Here is a 20,291-nt window from a genome sequence, read left to right as displayed (position 1 = left end):
TCTTCCGTTCCTTCACTCTATCTTCGTAAGACGTTCTGCGTGTGCGGAGAGAACACTGACTCTGTAATAATGGGAACTATTATCTTATTTAAGGTAAAATCATAGAATGTGTTCCACAGAAGAAATATCGATTGCAGAAAGAACATAGTTTTTGGGAGAACTACTGAACCTTATTCTAATTCTCTGAGGAATAATGAAACAGGATTCACAAGGAGATCGGAGTATAAAATGACGTGGATTTTCATTTCTTTTTTTTTGGGGGGGGGAAATAGTTTAGTGGGAAAAATACTAAATGAGTCATAAAATATAAAAAATGTGCTTACTGTTTACAGTGGAAAGAAATCCCATACACTTGTCGTTGGGATAGTCTTAAGAGGTGACCTCACAGAGACAAAATTGTGCCGTATTTAGGGCCTATGAGGATGTCATTCTTAATTTCTGAGCATTTTTATGATGAGTTGCTAAGAACTGTATCTTGAGACTAATATCATTCATCTGTAGATATCTAAAAGGGGGCCAGAGGGAAGCTTGAAGACACCTGTTGCCTCCTCGGCGTCTTGCCTTCTCTTTATTTTATCTTAACTAAAGCAAGGACTTTCTAGAAATGAGACTTTCAGAGGTTAAGCAGTTTTAACTGCTTTACTTAAAGCAACATCCGTCACGGCCATGATTAAAAAAAAGAAAAAGAGCTTGGAATAAGAAGGTGATTTTTCTTCCTGGTAGTCAATGGCGTTGGGCCAAAAAGAGTCCAGTGCTTTCCAGCGCATGGTAGCAGCTTATCTGAGAGAGCGCTGAGCGCTTGACAAGGCTGGCTGTCCGTGTGCACGCCAGACCGCACGGAGGGCTGAAACAGCACTCTTTATCTCATCGTTCTTTCTGCCATCCCCATCTTGCGTATAAATTACTTCATTCATCAAAATGAGAGCTTTTCGGAAGGCTTTAGGTTGGGAGCGGCAGGTCTGTCCAGTAAACTGGGACAGCCTCTTGGTGGCCTATTGTCACAGAGAGGAGCATCCTGGAAAGAGTAAGGTAAGTCCAGCTCCTAAACCAGGACCACCCTCCACAAGGCTGGGGCTTGGAAGGGCTGGTCTTTAGGACTCTGCCCCCGATGTCTAGCTGCCGGAAATAAACACCTGCACTGCAATGATCTCTAAGTGGGAGAAGATAAACTCTTTCTCCTTCACTTCATCCAGTATCTCAATTAAAACAAAACCAAAGTGAAATGAAACAAAATGGTTTGGATTAGTCATGCTAGGATGATGGGGGACTAGAACTTATGGTGCTGCTTAGTCTGTAACCCGCTTCTAAGGCTGAGTTTGGGAAGTGAGCACAAAAGGACCAGGCGAAGTCCCAGGTATCTAATAAAGAGCTGATGACGTAAGTCGCAAACAATGCCACACCAGTTTGGAATTATGATTAATAGGGTGGTATTTATTTAAAGGGGAAAAAACTTACAGATAACTGTCCCAGACAACAGCCCTCTGCGCAATCAGGAAGGAGCCTAGTCGCCAGAAACGGAGCAGGAAGCGAAGAGAAGCGAGAAGGGAAGTAGCCACTTTTTTTTTTTTTAAAGGGAGAGAGACCACGTCCCAATGGGCTGGTATCTCAGAGGCTATAGGCTGGAGGAGTGGAAGGACCTCCCGCAACAGATAGCAAACAGGATTTTACAGCCAAAAAAAATGGAAGTGACAGGAGGATCTTAGCTCATTTCGGGGCATAGGAAGCAAGGCTCGAGGTGAGGCATTTTTTGCTAGGAAGACTGAAAGGGCTACAGACAGATCCACGATAACTTGAACTAGGTGGCCATTTAATTGTACATTATACTTTTGGGTCTATTGAGCTTCTGAGACCTAAATGTTTTCTTAGGTGACATCTTTTATTATGTTTATTTATTTACACAAGCATGCTATAGCATGTGTGTGCATTGCATAGGACCACTTCCATTAATCAAATCTTTTTTCCACCATGTGGGTTCTGGGGATCAGAATCAGGTCACCAGTCTTGGTGGTGAGAGTCTGGTAAGCTGTCCTTTTGGCTCCATTGATAATAGATTCAGATCTAATGTTCTTAGGTTTTTTTAAAGACTTTGGTAAAAATCAATATAAGTATTCTTTTTCTTGTTCCTTGTTTTTCTCATTTAAAACAGAAACTATAAGTGGTAAATGTTTTTCTTTTTCTTTTTGAATCTTCCAGTACACAGTTACGAAGATCATGAATGAAATGTTAATATGGCAAGGAGGAATATGTTTGGGCATGCTCAGATGCACCAGAAAGCATGAACTAGAAGTAAAGAACAAATCCCTTAAATCATTTCAAGAAAAGCAAACAAACACTACGAAGAAAGGAATAAAACAGCCCTTTGGATGTCAGTGTGGCAATTTCTCAGAAAATTAGGAAACAATTTCCCTCAAGACCCAGTAATACCACTTTTGGGTATATAGTTAAAGGATGCTCAATCGTACCACAAGGACATGTGCTCAACTATGTTCATAACAACATTGTTTGTCATAGCCAGAACGTGGAAACAACCTAAATGCCCCTATACTGAAGAATGGATAAGGAAAATGTGGTACATTTACACAATAAAGTACTACTACACAGCAGAAAACAAAACAAACCAAACAAACAAACAAACAAAAAAACCAACATCATGAATTTTGCAGGCAAATGGATGGAGCTAGAAAACATCATTTTGAGTGAGGTAACCCAGACCCAGAAAGACAATTATCACATGTACTCACTCATAAGTGGGTTTTAAATATAAAGCAAAGAAAAGCAGCCTACAAAACACAATCCCAGAGAACTTAGACAACAATGAGGACCCTAAGAGAGAAATACATAAATCCAATCTCCATGGGAAGTAGAAAAAGACAAGATCACCTGAGTAAATTGGGAGCATGGGGACCTTGGGAGAGGGTTGAAAAGGAGAGGAGAGGCAGGAAGAGGAGCAGAGAAAAATGTAGAGCTCAATAAAAATCAATAATATTAAGAAAATAAAAAGCAAAACAAAACCAAAAAAACAAAAAAAATTATTTTGGCTGCTACTTCATAACTAATTTTGCTACTGTTACAAATTAAGTGTAACTGTCTTGGTTTTAACCCTTGTGAAAGGATCCTGGCAAAGTATTTCAATCCACAGGTTGAAAAGCACGGATGAGGACAGTGGAGACAAATGGGCAGGTGTGGTTCTGGAGAAGAAGCAGAGAGCTTTACATTCTGATCTCTAGGCAGCAGGCAGAGAGGGAGGGGCAGAGAAAAACAAAGGGAGTGACAGGAGGGGAGAGAGAGAGAGATAGGGGGGACAGAGAAAGACAAAGGGAGTGAGGGGGAGAGTAAAAGACAAGAGAGACAGAGACAGAGAGACAGAAGGAGGCAGAGACTGACCCTGAAATGGGCTTTTGAAACTTCAAACCCCATCCCCAGTGACTCACCTCCTCAAACAAGGCCGCATCTTCTAATCTTTCCAAATGGTTCCACTTCCTGGAGACCAAGCATTCCAATATATGCCTATGGGGGGTCGTTCTCATTCAAACCATCACAATGGTGAATTTGAGGCTAACTTGTCCTGCATGGTGGACGTTATTGTACCTGAAGACTCCTAACTCTTCCCTTTGTCACTCTTCTGTGACTATCAGCCACTCAAATCCGTCTGCTCTGTGGACATTGCTTGTCTGCTCCAAGCCTCTCCACCCCATCCTCTAGAGAAAGGCAAATTGTCCCACTTGCTCACCAGGCATTAAATGTTTGATCTGTATTCTCCTTGACCGCATTTCTGTTCTTGTTCCTTCCCCCTCCCAACCTCACCAGACTCCTTGTACTCTTCAAGGCAGCTCTAGGCTCAGGTCCATTGCCTGATGATCCCTTGGCCTAGAATGTATTTTCTCTTATTGGCCACATCTCCCTTTCTTCATCTGCCTCATATCTAGGCTCCTGTCAGCTGCTTGAGGAGACTCCCTAGATATCCGAAAGTGTTGCACCTTTAGCCCTTGCTCTCCTTCTTTAAGGCTGGATTTTACTCCAGAGCATTCACATTGTCTAAGTGATTGTCTGACTCATCAGTCTGTCTGTCTTGTTTCTTCCCTCTAAAGTTTAAACTCCATGAGACGGGAATCTGCCAGTGGTGGTGTTGTTCTCCCTGCCTGGAGCAGGCTGTGGAGTGTGATAGGAGCTGGGTAAATGGTAATTATACTTGTGTGTGCAGGCACACACACACACACACACATACACAGACAGACAGACACACACATACACACACATAAACACACACACACACAGATGCTGTAGGGGAAGTCCAGCCAATCACCTTGTTTGAAGGGCTGGATCCCCTGAAGTTATTATTTACTTATAAATATTGCGGTGTGCTCCCCGCCTGTCCTTCGGTTTTCCTGCTCTTCATTGGAACCTTGGTTTTGTAAGTTATTCCCTTGTTCCCCTTAATAAAGCTGATATTAAAGTTAGCCTAATTAATCCTATTTGCTGGTCGATTATGCCACATCAAGATGCACACACACATACACTCACACACACATACACACATACATACACACACAAACAGACACACACACATAGACAGACGGACACACACACACATACACACACAGAAAGACAGACACACATGCACATACACACAGACACACACACAGAGAAGCACAGACACACACAGATACATACATATGCACACACACTCACAGACACATACACACAGACAGACACACACATGCACACACACACATACATACATAATGACAGACAGACAGACACACACACACAAACACACACCCTGACCAAATGAAACTAAACCTGAAACCCTCGTATGCCTAGAGAGGCTTTTAGACTCTCTCAATTAGATTAGTCCTCAAGGAAAAAAGAAGTAGAGACTTACTGTTAAGTGGTTCCCTCTCCCTACCCAATAGCAATTGCACCTTTTAGAGGAAGAATAATGTCGTGGAAACTTAGAGGGGAATAAGTGTACAAGGAGAATGACATATCAAGTTATCAGACAAGGGATAATTCGAAAGGAATCATATAACTTAAAAACAAATCTTGTTTCTTTTTTTCTGGCCCCAAATTGCTCTAAAAAAGCAGCTCTCCGTCCCTCTGTAATTAAGAAACATGTCATAGCAATCTTTGCCAGAGCTTTACAAAGACAAAAGAGCCTTGTGAAAATAAAGATGAATAACACAAGACTACTGAATTTGGCAAGCTATGGCCCATGATACTGCTATTGCTGTGCGGGCTTTGGATGCTAGCAGATAAAGAAGTAAAAGGATAGATGCCAAGCACTCTATTATGCATTAGAAATTATGAATAGTTACACTACTAATTAATTTTTGAGTGACAGTCTTCAGTTAGAAAAAGAAAACAACCTCTGGGGCAGAAGAGTTTAAATTCTTGGAGCAGGTTCAAAGTAGAGATTAGTGTATTAAGTGATGGGTGTTCAAAAGAGACTGTAGATGCTAGCCAGTGTCACTGAAGGACAGTGAAAGATGCCACCTCAAATGGGAGAATGGCAGTCACAATTAGATAGACCTGGTTTGATAACAGTTGATATCAGGTTGAGGAAGATAGTCGGTGGTTCTCACATATTGTCAATTTATGTTCTTTGCCTATTGGTACTGGACAACGAGGTTTGGTAAAGTACTGTTGAGAAACATTTTGTTTGTCGGCCCTGACTGCTCTTGTGGGGAACCCATTGCTACCTTTAGGTGACACTTGTATGGAACTTACAGCTGCTAACTCCCTTACAACTTTAAAAACTCCTAGTTCAGCCTAAATAAAACCCTAGATTTCGCATCTAGTTGAAAACTATTTTAATCCTTCTCTCTAACCTAAGGTAGGTAAGGACACTATTTTGGCACACCCCTGGGTTCAGTCTGCCTTCTGTTCCTTATTTTTTGCTTTCTCAGGCTTGATTAGAAGACAGAAAATTTGAAGACAATGTGGCAACATGGTGCTTTGCTTGTTAATCAGGTGTTTGGCTCTATCTGCTGCCCCTGTGTCCACTTAATGTACCTGAAAGTTTAGGCATAAAAACTGCTAGGATTAAGATTTAATTTTGATTATTCAGAACAACAAAATGATAGATTAAGATGTCCTGATCTTCAGCTACAGAGAAAACATCAATCTCAATCCTTAGTTGGGTAAGATGAAACAGGATTGGTGCTAAACTCAGTGGAAGCCAAGTCTCACAGGCATGGGCCTTTATGAGGTCCTGGCCTAATATGTTTCCTGCACAGATCTAATTTCACTGCCTTCTTTGTATAGCTCTATCTTGATTCTCAGAAGAACTTCGTCATGGCAAACCCTCTCCCATGGGCTGTAATATTGATCCTCATTTCAGAGGGCAAAGAAGGTTGTTACATTCTTCTTAGCATTCTCCCTGCATAAATGAAGGCAATGATTAAATAGCTCTGACAAGAAGATTAAACATATAATATGTTAAATCTTACATCTTCAAAATGAAAATAAAAATGGGATCTTAAGGAAGAGGTTATGAAAAGAATTTTAGCTATGACATGGTTTGTGGCTCTCCCAAATTTCAATGTCATATCTCTAACATTTAATCTCTCTTTTTTTAGCAAGAAATTAAAGAAAAATTAATATTAATTAATCAAACCTACTTTAAATTTATTTTTTTTGGGGGGGAAGGGGTCTGAAGAAAATAAATGCCAGGAAACATGCTTATAGAAATTTACACTCTCATTAAATATTCTAACTCTGACTTATAAGATGATTTAGGAAACTGAGTTCCTTCCATCTTATTGCTCTATCATTCACTTGGATATATTCCTGGTTTCCATGGCTGCAAGCTCCTATGACCATGTATGGTTTTCAGATGGAGAGAGGAAGAAGGAGACGGATCCAGGGCAAATGATTTTATTTTAGCAAGTAATGCAGACATGGAATTCATTACTCCCAATTGCTAGGCATAATGGTTAACTTAGTCATGTGTTGGATTCTTTCAGTTGATATTATATTTTTCAATAACTATAGAGGCTAGAGTTACGCATATCTGCTGTTGAATTAATTAAGCATCATCTCACTTCAAGCATTTATCAAGGTCTCGCCATTTCTCTTTGCGGACCTTCTCTATTAGGAGCTTCTCTATAACGGCATGAGTCCTGTTGGCTCACTCCTAGGTTTAGTCAAGGTGCAGCTGACACCTTATCGACTTTAGCTAAGACACAAGCCAGTCAATTACTAACCCAGAATCTTCTTTTAGCCATCCAAGGAGCTATTCTGTCCTCCTCAGTTGTTCCTGAAGAGTGGAGTCTCTGTTGTCAGTGTCAGCAGCTCCGTCAAAGGAGAGTGAGTTCACCTTTCTGCCCCGTTTTCTTCTTTCTTCGTCCCTGCTCTTTAGGATGAACCCCTAAATGAACTACCTGTATACAAATCTTCCATCTTCAGAGTAATTGAAATGTGGGAGCCGTTTGTTATATTGAAGCATAATTAATAAAAGCTGACGAGAGAAATTGGGGTTCGACCTGAATATCCAAGAAGCAAGAGTCACTGGCTCTTACCTCGACCTTAGTCTGAAATAGCCATTCTTCCTTCAAGATTCTCAGAATGATAATGCATTTGAGAGCTGTCTCCCCTCCCCCACTTCCCATTTTATATTCCTCTCTAGGTCTGGGATTAAAGATTAAAGGCGTGTGGCACTGGGATTAAAGGTGTGTGCCATTGTGGCTACTGGGTTTTATGGTGTATGTTATTGTGGTGACTGGAATTAAAGGTGTGTGTTATTATAACCTGGTCTATAAGACTGACCAGTGGGACTGTTTTATTCTCAGATCTTCAGACAGTCTTTATTTATTAAAATACAATTGAAATGCCACTACATTATATGAGGTTGTACAGACAAAATTTTAGTGTTTTTAAAATATAGAAATATATATTATTGGGAGCTAGGCAGACATATTTACCAATCGTTTACTTTGTAAGTGCAAGGAACTGAATTCAATCCAGAAGCCATGTTAAAGCCTGATCATGGTGGTACCTGCTTATAATCCCAGCTCAGATGTGCCAGAGATATGACAATAACTGAGCTTTGTTGGCCAGTGTAAAGACTTTCAAACCATGGAAAGATGCTTTCCCAAAATGAAATAAATAATAAAGCCACCATCATCCCCTCAATAAAACACCCACCATTATGAGTTGTAGTAGACGCTACAGCCTCACTCTGGACAAACAGATTTACATATTTAACTATTTCTCCCACGGTGGCGTATTTTCTTAAATTTACATAGCTTCATATTAAGGTAGTGCTTAACGATTTTTAACAAGATATTTTTGAGTGAACTAAGTACCAATGTCACGTGATTGCATTATTAGAGGAATACTTGCCTAATTGGTTAGTGTGAAAAAAATATCAGGCGGTCTTTCATGATAGCTTACCTAGAGGAAGTGGACCTAGGACTAATTAACCAGGCGACACCCACATTTCAATACCCTCATGCTTTGAATTCAAAGATGCTTTGTCCTTTCACGGTTTTTGAAGTTGTCTCCTTTGTTCTGATTACAGAAATTGTAATCAGAAATTTGAATATCTGTGATGAATATTTGAAGGGGAATTAAGAGGTTATTAAATGTGTATTGAGATGATCAGGACTATGATAAGTTTGAGGTATGCAGGCTGTTGTACATAATTAGTGTCAGGTTTCATCCTTGGTGATTATTATTTTAGAGAAGCTAGTGGAAGCAAAACATGCTCATTGGAGAAGTGTGTTTTCTCTTTGCCTTTTTGTAATTAGAAATAATTGGCCCTTGACATGAAAGGGAAAACATAGAACCACGTCCCAAAGCACACGGGCCTCCTTTTTCCATCTCAACAATTTTTGTGGAGGGTCAAGTTGTATCGTGCAATTTACTAAAAATGCTATTATTATTGTGTTGTAGCAATATTTCTTCTGAAGTTGAAATGATGGCTGGCTTTACAGAAACTCTGATAAAGCCCTCATAAATCACTAGTGGGGGTTGAGGGGAAAAAACTAGATTCTGATTACTTGTGATTTCTGCAGTTTCTCAGAGAATTGCCTGGGACTTTGTGTCTCTTTCTGTCACTATCTCCAGTGATTTAAATTTGTTGGATTTGAAAGAAATTGGTAAGGACGCTTGAAGATTATTCAGAAAGTTTGTTTCTAATCCTCTTATAAGAAGGAAGTTCACAGTTGACCAGGATGTAAACTTTCTCAGAATATCTTTTAAACAAGTGACACAATCCATTGAGCCAAGCACACACACGCACGCGCACGCACACGTACATGCACATACACACAAATACACTAGAGACATACACTCAAAATCTAATTTCCACAACCATACAAAGAAAGTTTCTCTTTCTAGTGTTGCTTGTTTATAAACTAGTTAACATTTTGAGGTTTTCTTTCATTCTTTTTTCTAGTGCAAAGAGCGATGTGGACAATCATTAATTTACATTATTATCTTGCAGTCTGAGTATATTTGGGAATCCTTTGGGGACCTCCTAAAGGAGCCTGGATATACTGTTAACCAAATCATTCCTAAAGCTAAATGCATACAAATCATATTTTGAAAGCAGGGAGAATTTTCTATTATAAAATCCCTTCACTGAGGTTTGATATAATAGTCAAGTCAGAATATTTTGCCTACTATAAACAGAAGTCTGTGTTCCTCACTGTAAATGCCCCTATGAAAAAATTCATAGTTTTGCATATTCTCAACATTCAGATCAACAGAATCACTGGTGCATAGCCTTTCCCCATCCTGTAATATTTTTAAGTTTTTCCAGTTATAGGACATATCACACTCCGTTCTTATTGTTTTGATCTGTCATAGTCTCTTTAACTACTCATCTGTGATGGGAATTCTAATAGTTTCCAGATGTTATCTATGACTTAGAGATTCTATAAAAACTCATGCCAAATATTTTTGCATGAAAACTTTCTTTTAATTCTTCTTTGTAGATAGCTAGGCATGGAATCTCTGGGTCTGTGGTAGTCTGAATGCAAATGGTCCCCAGATGCTCATGCCAAGTCATACTTCTGGCTTTGTGGGAGTTAGTATGGCCTTGTTGGAGGAAGTGTAACACTGTGGGGATGGGTTTTTAAGTCTCATATATGCTCAAGTCAAGCCCAGTTTCTCAGTTCAGTTCCTGTAGCCTTCTGGTTAAGATGTAAAATCCCCAGCTTCTTCTCCGGCACCATATCCGCCTGCACGCTGCCATGTCCTACCATGATGATAATGGACTGACCCTCTGAAACTATAAGCTAACACCTGTTAAATGTATTCCTTTATAAGAGTTTCTGTGGTCATGCTGTCCCTCCACAGCAATTGAAATCCTAATCAGGATCTGATGACAATTTCATATTTCATTTATTAAGAAGCTATTAGATTATATTCTGTATTAACTCTATCATTTAATATCCTTTCCAGTATGAGATCCTCTTCCATCATAGTCCCTACCCTTGCCTTGGTTCAGGAATACCACTCCCATGGTTACACAAAGAATTATTGGAAGCAGGTTTCCATTTTAATTCAGAAGAAATTTTGCCATGGCCAATAATAGTAGCATTGCTAGTAAAATGCAATCATAGTTCTTTTTAGGTCCTACCTCACATTTTTGAACTACTTTTGTGTTTCAGTTGTATTCACCTTTGCAATTATCCACCTCACCTTAGTTGTTCCAAATATCTATGCTGGATATATAAAATATACAAACATACATACGTATGTTACAAACTGCTGTTTTTGGTTGTTTATGAAAGCATGTTCACATATTCTGTTGAATGTGTAAAGCTGTAAGTATGAGATACTTGATACCTCTATGTAATCTTGGATCAAACCAGATGAATATTGTTGGATAAATGCTTATTTTTTTCTGACTGGCTTGGACTATACTCAGTTACACTGTCCATGAATTCTCAGAAGATTCCCAATTGGTTCTTTTAATTTGTTTGTTGACCTTACAGACTCCAAGCAGATGCAGATGGCAATGATTGACATCAAATATATCTCAATAGTATGCCCAATCCCTAATGTTGCACAGGCATAAAATCTTTAGAGTAACAAATCAACGCTGAAGAAACATTTCTCAGTGTTCATGATTTAAAGGACCAAATGACTCTGTAAGACATAGGAAGGACATCCGCCTATTTCCATCATCTTGTTCACTTCATATCCTCAGGGAGCTATATCATCTTAAAGTTCTATAAAATGTCCTGTGGTCACACTTTATTGATAATATGAAATAAATTGATTTGGTTAGCAAGAAATGAAACATACTGTGTGGATATTAGTATCAGCCATTCCTTCCTGTTTTCACTTTGTCTTATTGGAGAAATCTTAGTACTGTACATTTTGAGTGTGTCCCCAAACAAGAGATTTTTATGCAAGTCCGGACTGTGCTGAACACTGCTCAGAAATCCAGGGGGTATAACTCAACGGAACTGATGTTGCTAGATTTGGTCAGAGACCATAAACAAGCTATGTGGTGAGTCACACCAGTCTCCAAAGGTTTGGGAACAAGACTATACTTTCTGCTGCAAGAATGGCACTTGATATTTAAAAAGCAACCTTTGAATCCTGCTAGACCCTAGAAGACTGACCTCCTGGGTGTAGTGCATCAAATGAGTATGAGTTTAGTGTTGCTCACATCACATAGATAATTTCAAATGTGCTGTATCATCAGATTGACCAAATATAATAGTTGTACTTTGTTCAATACAATACCTCCTTCAGCAATTATTGAAAGCAGGTATAGTGAACATTGTACGAGTTATAGTACAGGTAGCATATGGTCTACGCCGCATACCTCTGTTGTATTAATGCCTCTTTGATAATGGTCAATGGGACTTACAAAAGATTCCTTATAGTCAATTGATAGAAGCAGCAAATATCAGGACTGATTGACATTTATTTGTACAAAATGTTCCTGGTAGATAAAAATATCTTGGTGTTGATTTGTGTTTAATATGCGAGTGACTTTCACAGATACTAGTTAAGATAAGTCCACTCAGGAAACTAACTTTAAGTAGCTCACTATTTTTTTCTTGCAGTGAAGAAGAAATAGCTGATGATGTGATCTTGCAGATACCAGATTATTAGCAAATGGTCTGGCTTACTTGGCTAGCCATCTTGAAGTAACTATGTAAGAAGACAAAAGGTAAGTTTGGGATAGAAACTTGTGGAGGGTCCATGTGTTTGGAAACAGATGACATAGATCTTTGTGTCACATACAATTTCCACTAGAGAATATTGATTATAGAGAAATGTTTTCCAGAGTCAGATAGGATATGATAATAGACAGCCCATTTTCTGAGTGTCAGTTTTCCTTTCTTGTCTGTCATTCCATTATGTCAGACATAGTTCCACGAATGGAATGATGGCCATGATGGAAGCCATTATTTGTCCAAACCGTACTATTGCTCAGGTGCAAGCTGAACTCCTTTGCCTCGCATCTCTTTGGAGTTGACAATTTAGTCACTGAGGAAGTCCATATTTTTTCCTCACTATAACTTATGCTTGTTTATTAATATAAATCTGAGGTGTCTCTTCAAAGATCACCCAATGATGTAGAAATGTCTGATGATTGTTATGGAATTACATAGCATTGCTTTAAATATCTTGCATGGTAAAAAAGATGTGCAACAATAGATAAATCATAAAATTCCATGACACAATCATAGGGCACCGTATGGAAGCAGCTGCTTCACTAAAATGATATAATGTCTATTAAATGATAAATTAACATACCAGATCAGAACTAACTCCATGTGCTGGAAACGCAGTCCTCCACTGTGTTACATCACTGACATTTGGTGGCCTCTCCATGCTCTAAGGAAGTGAAGTGGATTTTGATTTTTCTATCATCTTTTCCGGTGATGCACTTTATAAATTTATCTTTTGTATTCTTTTAATCTTAAACTCTTCTACACTAGCGATTCTGATAAGTGGTTGATGTCACACATTCACTGAACTTTCAGATGCAATTATATTTTAGGGTAGCAATTATCAATCTACTGTCTTAATTTTTATTTAATTTAAAAAATTACATATAAACCCCAGTTCCCACCCTCTGGAGTGGGATCTGGAGTTCCCATCCACCCTACATCCCCTCTTTCTGCCCCCACCCGTTCGTCAAAGTCTAGAATACCAAGTTGAGGCAGGACCAAATCCCTTCCCCCTGTATCAAGGCTGAGCAAGGCATCCTACAATAGGGAATGGGTTTCAAAAAGCTAGTTCATGTACCCAGGATAAGTCCTGGTCCCAGTGCCAGTTCCCATCCCTCTCACCCAACAGATCAAATCACACAACTGTCATCCACATTCAGAGGGCTTACTTTGGTTCCATGTAGGATCCCCAGCTGTCAGTTCAGAGTCCATGAGCTTTCACTAGTTCTGGTCAGCTGTCTCTGTGGTTTTCCCAATCATGATTTTGATCCCCGTTGCTCATATAATCACTCTTCCCTCTCCACAATTCAGCTCCAGGAGTTTAGCCCAGTGCTTGGCTGTGGATCACCGTAGCTGCTTCAATCAGTTACTCTATGTAGGTTCTTTGAAGACAATTAGGGGAGTTGCTAATCTGATTATAGGGAAAGGCCAATTTTAGCACCCTCTCCACTATTGCTAGGAGTCTTAGCTGGGATCATCTTTGTGGATTCCTGAAAATTTCCCTAGCACCAGGTATCTCCCTAACCCTATAATGGCTCCCTCTCTCAAGATATCTCTTTCATTGCTCTTCCCCTCTGTCCATCCCCCAACTTTGTCTTCTTGATTCCTCATATTCTCATCCCCCATCCCTTCTCTTCTACCCCTCCCTGTTTACCCAGGAGATCTTAACTATTTCCTCTTCCTGGGGTCCTCCATATGTGTTCCTCTTAGAGTCCTCCTTATTACCTACCTTCTCTGGGATTGTGGATTGCAGACTGGTTTTCCTTTGCTTTACATCCAATTTCCACTTATGACTGAGTACATACCCTATTTATCTTTCTGTGTCCGGGTTACCTCACTCAGGCTGTTTTTCTTTCTAGTGCCATCCATTTGACTTCAAATTTCAAGATGTTATTGTTTTTTACTTCTGAGTAATACTCCATTGTTTAAATGTACCATATTTTCTCTATCCATTCTTTGGTTGGTGGACATTTAGGTTGTTTCCAGGTTCTGGCTATTACAATTAATCCTGCTATGAACATAATTGATCAAATGTCCTTGTAGTCTGATTGTGCATCCTTTAGGTATATGCTGAAGAGCGGTATTGCTGGGTCTGGAGGTAGATTGATTCCAATTTTCTGAGAAACCCCATACTTATTTCCAAAGAGGCTGCACAATACTGGTTCACTGAGTTTGCTTTTTAGAGCTAAAGACAACCTGACTACAAGACTATCTCAGATTGACTATTACACCTTGAGGATGAAATGATTTTCTTTAGTAATGATAAGATTCATTGCAGTCTTTTTGTGTGTTTCCGTGAACTAGTGATAACTGTATAATGATAATAGAATCACCAAGGTGAAGACCAAAGCAGTTATAGTCTTTGCCTTCTTGCAAAATGATGGTTGTATTGTTGGATAACAGTGAAGAAATGTGGGGAGTGAAAACTAGTGCTATGCTGAAGCAACAAGGAATGAACTATTGAACATGATCAATTTTAACATGTATTTTTATCTTCCTATCTTTGGTAGACACTATGAACATACTAATTTAAAGACTTTGTGTTAAAACTGTGCTAAATGCTAAATGTAGGGCATAGGTAGATTCTGATAGTGCAAAGCAAGGGGCAATGTTGACTGCATTTTAAATGCTTGGCTTACATGTTGTCTAATCAACTGTTTCCTCTTTTCATTGCCAAAGCAACTGGCTACATGTAGGGCCAGTGTACTAGTTCTTCATCTTCGTTGGTTATACTACCTTGCTTTTGCTTTCTACTTTAGGGCTCTCTTGCTGTTTGAAATTCGTTCAGAAGTAAAGTCATCTAGTGCTGACTCATGAGCAAACTTTGAGTGCAATTGGATCCCCAGAACTCTAGCTTACTAGTCTCCCAGAAGACACCCAGTGAGATGGAATCACAGGGGGACACTAGACATATTTTGATTCACTGCCACACTTTTGGTTTTATGTTTTACAGTTCCTCTACTTCTGTTCCCTGGAATTATTTCAAGAAATACTATCCAAATCCTTGCTGTGTGAATTCATTTTCACAGACGATAGAAGGTCAGGTGTGGTTTACTTATTTTCAATCTTCTTCATTCATAAATCTTTGCTCACTGGCCAAAAGGTCTTCTTAAAGCACAAAGCAGATCAGCTGACACCAATATTTATCACTTTGTATTGAGCAAAAATGATTTCATATCTATTTATGGCCCACATAACCCTCTCTGTTCACTGCTTAGAGAGTTTATGGAGAATGAGTGCACAAGACCTTTAAGCGACAAGAAAACCATCAGGGGGGTGGCCAGACCAGAGTCCAAATTGGGAAAACTATTTCAAGAAGAAGAAAAGGAGCTATGTATGAAGATGAAGAGTGGTGATGTTTCTCTGTTTTTAAATGTTTATCATGATGGAGATTGATTACATCAAAGAAACCCAAGCAGCTGCATCTAGTTCGCTTATTCATGTATTCAGCAAGCTTATACTGAGAACAAATTTACTACTCTTCGTATCTCATGACAGTCTATATTTAGGCAGCTTTTCTGTTGTCTAGAGAAAGATGGAGTTAGTTAATTTCAGCTCCTTCACACTGGACCTTATTAAACACCGTGTACTAGTGCTAGCAAGCAAATAGAAGACATACAGCCAAAAAAATATTTCCCTGGAAACTTCAAAAATATTAATGTATGTTCTTCATTATTTGATAGGTGCCATTGTAAGGTAAAAAATGCAAACAAGGTATCTTGGTTTTAGTTATTCTGTGATGCTCTTTGTAGTTACATAAACTTGGACAATTTTCTCAGTCTTTCTAAATCTTATTCTACTGATTTGTAAAATGAAGATGAAGAAATCCCTTTGCATAGTTAAGGGTTAAATAAGAAATTTTGATTTAATTTTTTTGGCCTCTGAGAAGTTTATTTGTCTTTACAATATTATTAATTTTAAAATTCTATGAAATAGCTAATAAAATTAATTTCTTTTCCCCTGAATTACCAAGTTGTTTTTCATTTGATGTAGCACATGGCTCGTGAATTTTTTAAGGGGAAATCTTGAAAAAAAATTGGAGAGTGTAATATTAAGTTCACATTTCAACCTGCCAAGGGTGGGGTTCAGTAGATAGAGAAGACAAACATTAGAGAAAAGTGGGAGGCAAATGTGAAGAACTCACACATTTGTTAGGTTTCTCAAGGAAAAATAATCTTAAAAATTGTCCATAAGGACAGAATTTGAGAACACAATGAAGAGCAAAATGTGTTTTTTTTTATGTGTATAATCTGTGCAGAGACTGGAACCTGCTTCTTTTTTTTTATGTTTTTACCTGGCAATAGCAAGGATTGAGAAAGTTCAAAGCCACGGAGTGAGGACATTGTTTAGCTTTCTGGAGAATGCTGTCAAGTTTTTCCTCCCCCCTAGTCTCCATTGATTTCATTGGCTTTTAACTAGGAGAGGAATTTCTAATGCTGCAGAGTTTCCCATAGAAATTAGGGTGAGAGAGCAGGAAGCAGGGTCCTTAGATCTTGAAGCAGAGCCCACATATTCATGCAGAGAGAACCGCTCAAGTGAGCAGAGGAAAGGGGGCAAATCAGGAATTCTAACTTTCGATTGAAGTTATCTTCCTTCATAGGAGGAGCATTTTCTGACCTGCCATCTTTCATGGGGTATGGAACTGGCTGAGCAAGGATGAAAATACTGGGGACTGCAACACAAGCAGCCAGACCAAGACACAATGCTAGCGTTAACTAAAGTGTTATATTGTCACTAGCCAGACAAGTGAGTCAGGGAATGGAGGGATAAATGACAAATATTTTTTTTTTCCTGGAGAAGAGAATTGTTGAATCAGCTGAATTTGTCACAGAGAGTGTATATGTCTCTGAGGTAAGTTACCGCTCTGAGAGTCATCAGTTGACAGTATGATTGATGAGTCTATACTCTTGTTTGGAACTAGTTAGTAAATGTGGCAAGAGGGTCTGGATTTTTTCTTTCTTTTTTTTTTTTTAAGCTTAGAGCTGTCAAATAGTGTGGAGGTTTAGGGCAATGAAATCAGAAACAGGCATTCTTCAGCTTGAACTTGCAAGCGTAGATCCTATGTGATCAGCCTCTCTTATTTACCATTTTATCGCCTGATGAAATCAGAAATGGAGAATTCACAGAGGTAAGGATGATGTTAGTTTTCTGCAAATGAGAAGCCTTCTGAATAGGCAACATCATCAGTGGATAGAAGCTAGAAGTACCATTGGACAAAGGCAACAATTTGTTTTTATGAGAGTCTTTTAAAAGCTGAGTGACAGGCAAACCATGACTGTCGAGTCAGTGATTATGAATATGATCTTAATGGTTTGGACAAGAAATTAGGCTAAAAACAGGCACAGGCTTTGAAATACTGAGAGATGAGCCTGATGGGCCCGTTTCATATTCACTAGCTGAACAATAATAAACTAAAAAGGACTCTTCAGTGAGAGTGAAACAATGCCTTATAATGATGTCTACAGATTTCTTGAAAGGTATTCATTTTAATTTAAGGTTATCTCTCAACTGAACTCTTGGTCCAACATTTCTATATTTATAAGGAACTGATTAAAATATTCATAGAATACATTTCGAATAATTTTTGGGCTTGACATGCCAGAAATTATGCTAAAAAGGGACTCACATTTTTAATTTAGGACCAGGAGGAACATTTTTAGCTCATTTAAACTTCTCTTTTAAAAGATGTAGAAATGTGGTATCCTGAGATTGTATAAACCCATATGGTTATAGTTATTCAAATACCTGTTGTTTATCTAACCTTGGAACTTGTTTTTAACATTTAATAAACTAATAATCAAATTTAAAAATTGCTAAGGAAAAACTCACAAAGAAACAGTAAGTACTACTCTGTATCTTGTATTTTCACTGAAATTCTGTGGTTGAAGAGACACTTCTTGACTTATCATTGGGTTAGTCCCAGTAAACTCATTGAAGGTGGAAATCTTCAAATTTGAAAATGCATTTAACATGTTTAAAATCACCAAACATCCTTGAAAATGCTGTGGTAAAAATGTGATATAACCCTGATTCTTTCAGTATCAAAAGGCTGCTTCCCAATATAGTAGTGTGAGAAACAGTATAGAACTATTAATATATGGGACCTTGTAGGAGATGCTTAAGTTAACTGATAGTGTAACTTCAAAAGGGATTGGGGGACTTCCAGTTTCTTTGACTGTTGCAAGAGAGGATCTCTAGTTTGATATCAGGTGAGCACACAAGAAATATCACGAAGAGCCTAGTACCATATTTCTGAACCTCTTGAACTGTGAGCTAAATAAATCCCTTTGCTTCTTAAAGTTAGCCTCCTGCAGATACTTCAATTCAGTAATAGAAAAAAATTAACAGAGAAAACCAGGACACTATAGTGTGTAACATTTATTTATACTCATGGTAATGTTACTGCTTGGGAACTGTGGCTTGATGCTACTTCCCAGCACTGCGGGAAAGTATACTAGTACATAATGCTTGCTCAGGAAAAGTTAAATATAGTTTCTACTGAATCTGTATGCATTTTGCATGACATTTTAAGCCAAAAATATTTTAAGTTGAACTATCATAATTTGGAGACTGTCTGTATTAAAGATGCTAGTACTGAGACAAATGAGACTATGTCAAATCTCACCTGGATTCCTGCAACAGCCATGGACTAGATTTCATGCTTTGACTTTTGCCCTATATGTTTGCAACAGACCTAAAGACTTTCTTATAAAATGTAAATCAGAGCATATGACTTCCTGATGTGGGAGTTGTTGTATGCTGTGAATATCTTTTATTGCCATTGGTTAATAAAGAAGCTGCTTTTGACCAGTGGCCTAACAGAGTTAAGCCAGGCTGAAAGAGATAAATAGACAGAGTAGGTAGAGTCAGAGAGAAGCCATGTAGCCCCTCTAGAGACAGATGCCTCTACTGGAGCACACCGAAACTTTGCTGGTAGGCCACAACTTCGTGGTGATGCACAGATTAATGGAGTTGGGTTAGTTTAGGATATAAGATCTAGCTAGAATATGCTTAAGCTATTGGTCAAACATTATTGTAAATAATATGGTATGGTTTCTGCATAATTATTTTGGTCTGGGCAGCCAGGAATGAACAAGCAGCCTCTCCACAACAACTTCCTAATGCTTACACTCCTTAAAATGGCACACAAGCCAATAAATCACACTTCTCTAAACTGAATTTCATCTCTTCCTAAATTTATAAGTTATTGTTCTACATCCTAATGTCTTAGAATATTACTGTATCTGGAGATGAGAATCTTCAAAAGGAAGTTAAGACAAATTGAGATGATTCAGGTGAGACCTAACTCAACATGACTTCTATGAAGAAGAAATTAAAACATAGACCTTCATGACAGGAAAATGTAGTCAAGGAAATGTCAGCATCCTATCAATTAAGAAGACCTCAGAAGATGCAAATTTTCCTTTTAATCTTAGATATATAGCTTCTAGGACCAAAGATAGATAATAAATAAATGATTGATGACCAATATGAAGATGGTAGATAGATAGATGACAGATAGATGAACAGATAGATGAATGGAAGTATGGATGGATTTCATTTGTTCAAGTCATTTGATTTTTGTTACTTTTTTATGGCAAATTTTGTTAATAGCAAATTAATACATATGCCTACACTTTAACTTTTCCTTATAATCCTTTCTTCCTTAACCATTGCTTTCTTTTCACACTGTATCTTTTGTTCTTATGCTTCATTTAGCAGAGTAAGCATAGACATATTGAACATAGTGGAAATAGGCAAATGGTTACTGCACTTGCATTCTCTGAATAGTGTCATGTAATTCATGATCCTTGATTGACTGACTCCTTGTATTTTTTAATGGCACTTCAGTACAAATGTCCTTTCTTCCTAGAGGCCATCTCTGATTTCCATGTTTAATGTGGTCCTCAAGTTAACTTTAATGACTCTAATACTAGCTTATTCACTCTGCCATCTTTTCAGTTGGGAACTTTATGGCTGATGAATGTATTGATTTGTGTGTGCTATATTTCTTTCTGTTGACTGTTGTGAACAAGAATGTTAACTCCAAGAATGTGAAGCCTTGACTGACCTCTAGCCTTGTTTCTATTTATAGAATGAGGAATCACAGAAATAGTGGCAGTTGTATTGAAGGCAGAGGTACTG

The 20,291-nt window shown here is 38.4% G+C and overlaps 1 pseudogene; it reads left to right on the top strand.

The window, feature by feature from the left end:
• The first annotated feature begins 918 nt into the window (after positions 1-918).
• Positions 919-20,291, top strand: part of LOC126513459 (electrogenic aspartate/glutamate antiporter SLC25A13, mitochondrial-like) — a 64,368-nt pseudogene continuing 44,995 nt past the window's right edge.

This window comes from Alexandromys fortis, unplaced genomic scaffold, assembly GCF_014885135.2.
Source record: "Alexandromys fortis isolate MF-2015 unplaced genomic scaffold, M_Fortis_MF-2015_v1.1 scaffold_137, whole genome shotgun sequence".
Classification (NCBI taxonomy): domain Eukaryota; kingdom Metazoa; phylum Chordata; class Mammalia; order Rodentia; family Cricetidae; genus Alexandromys; species Alexandromys fortis.
Note: the sequence above shows the minus strand (reverse complement) of the source record. Positions and strands in the feature narration are given on the sequence as shown.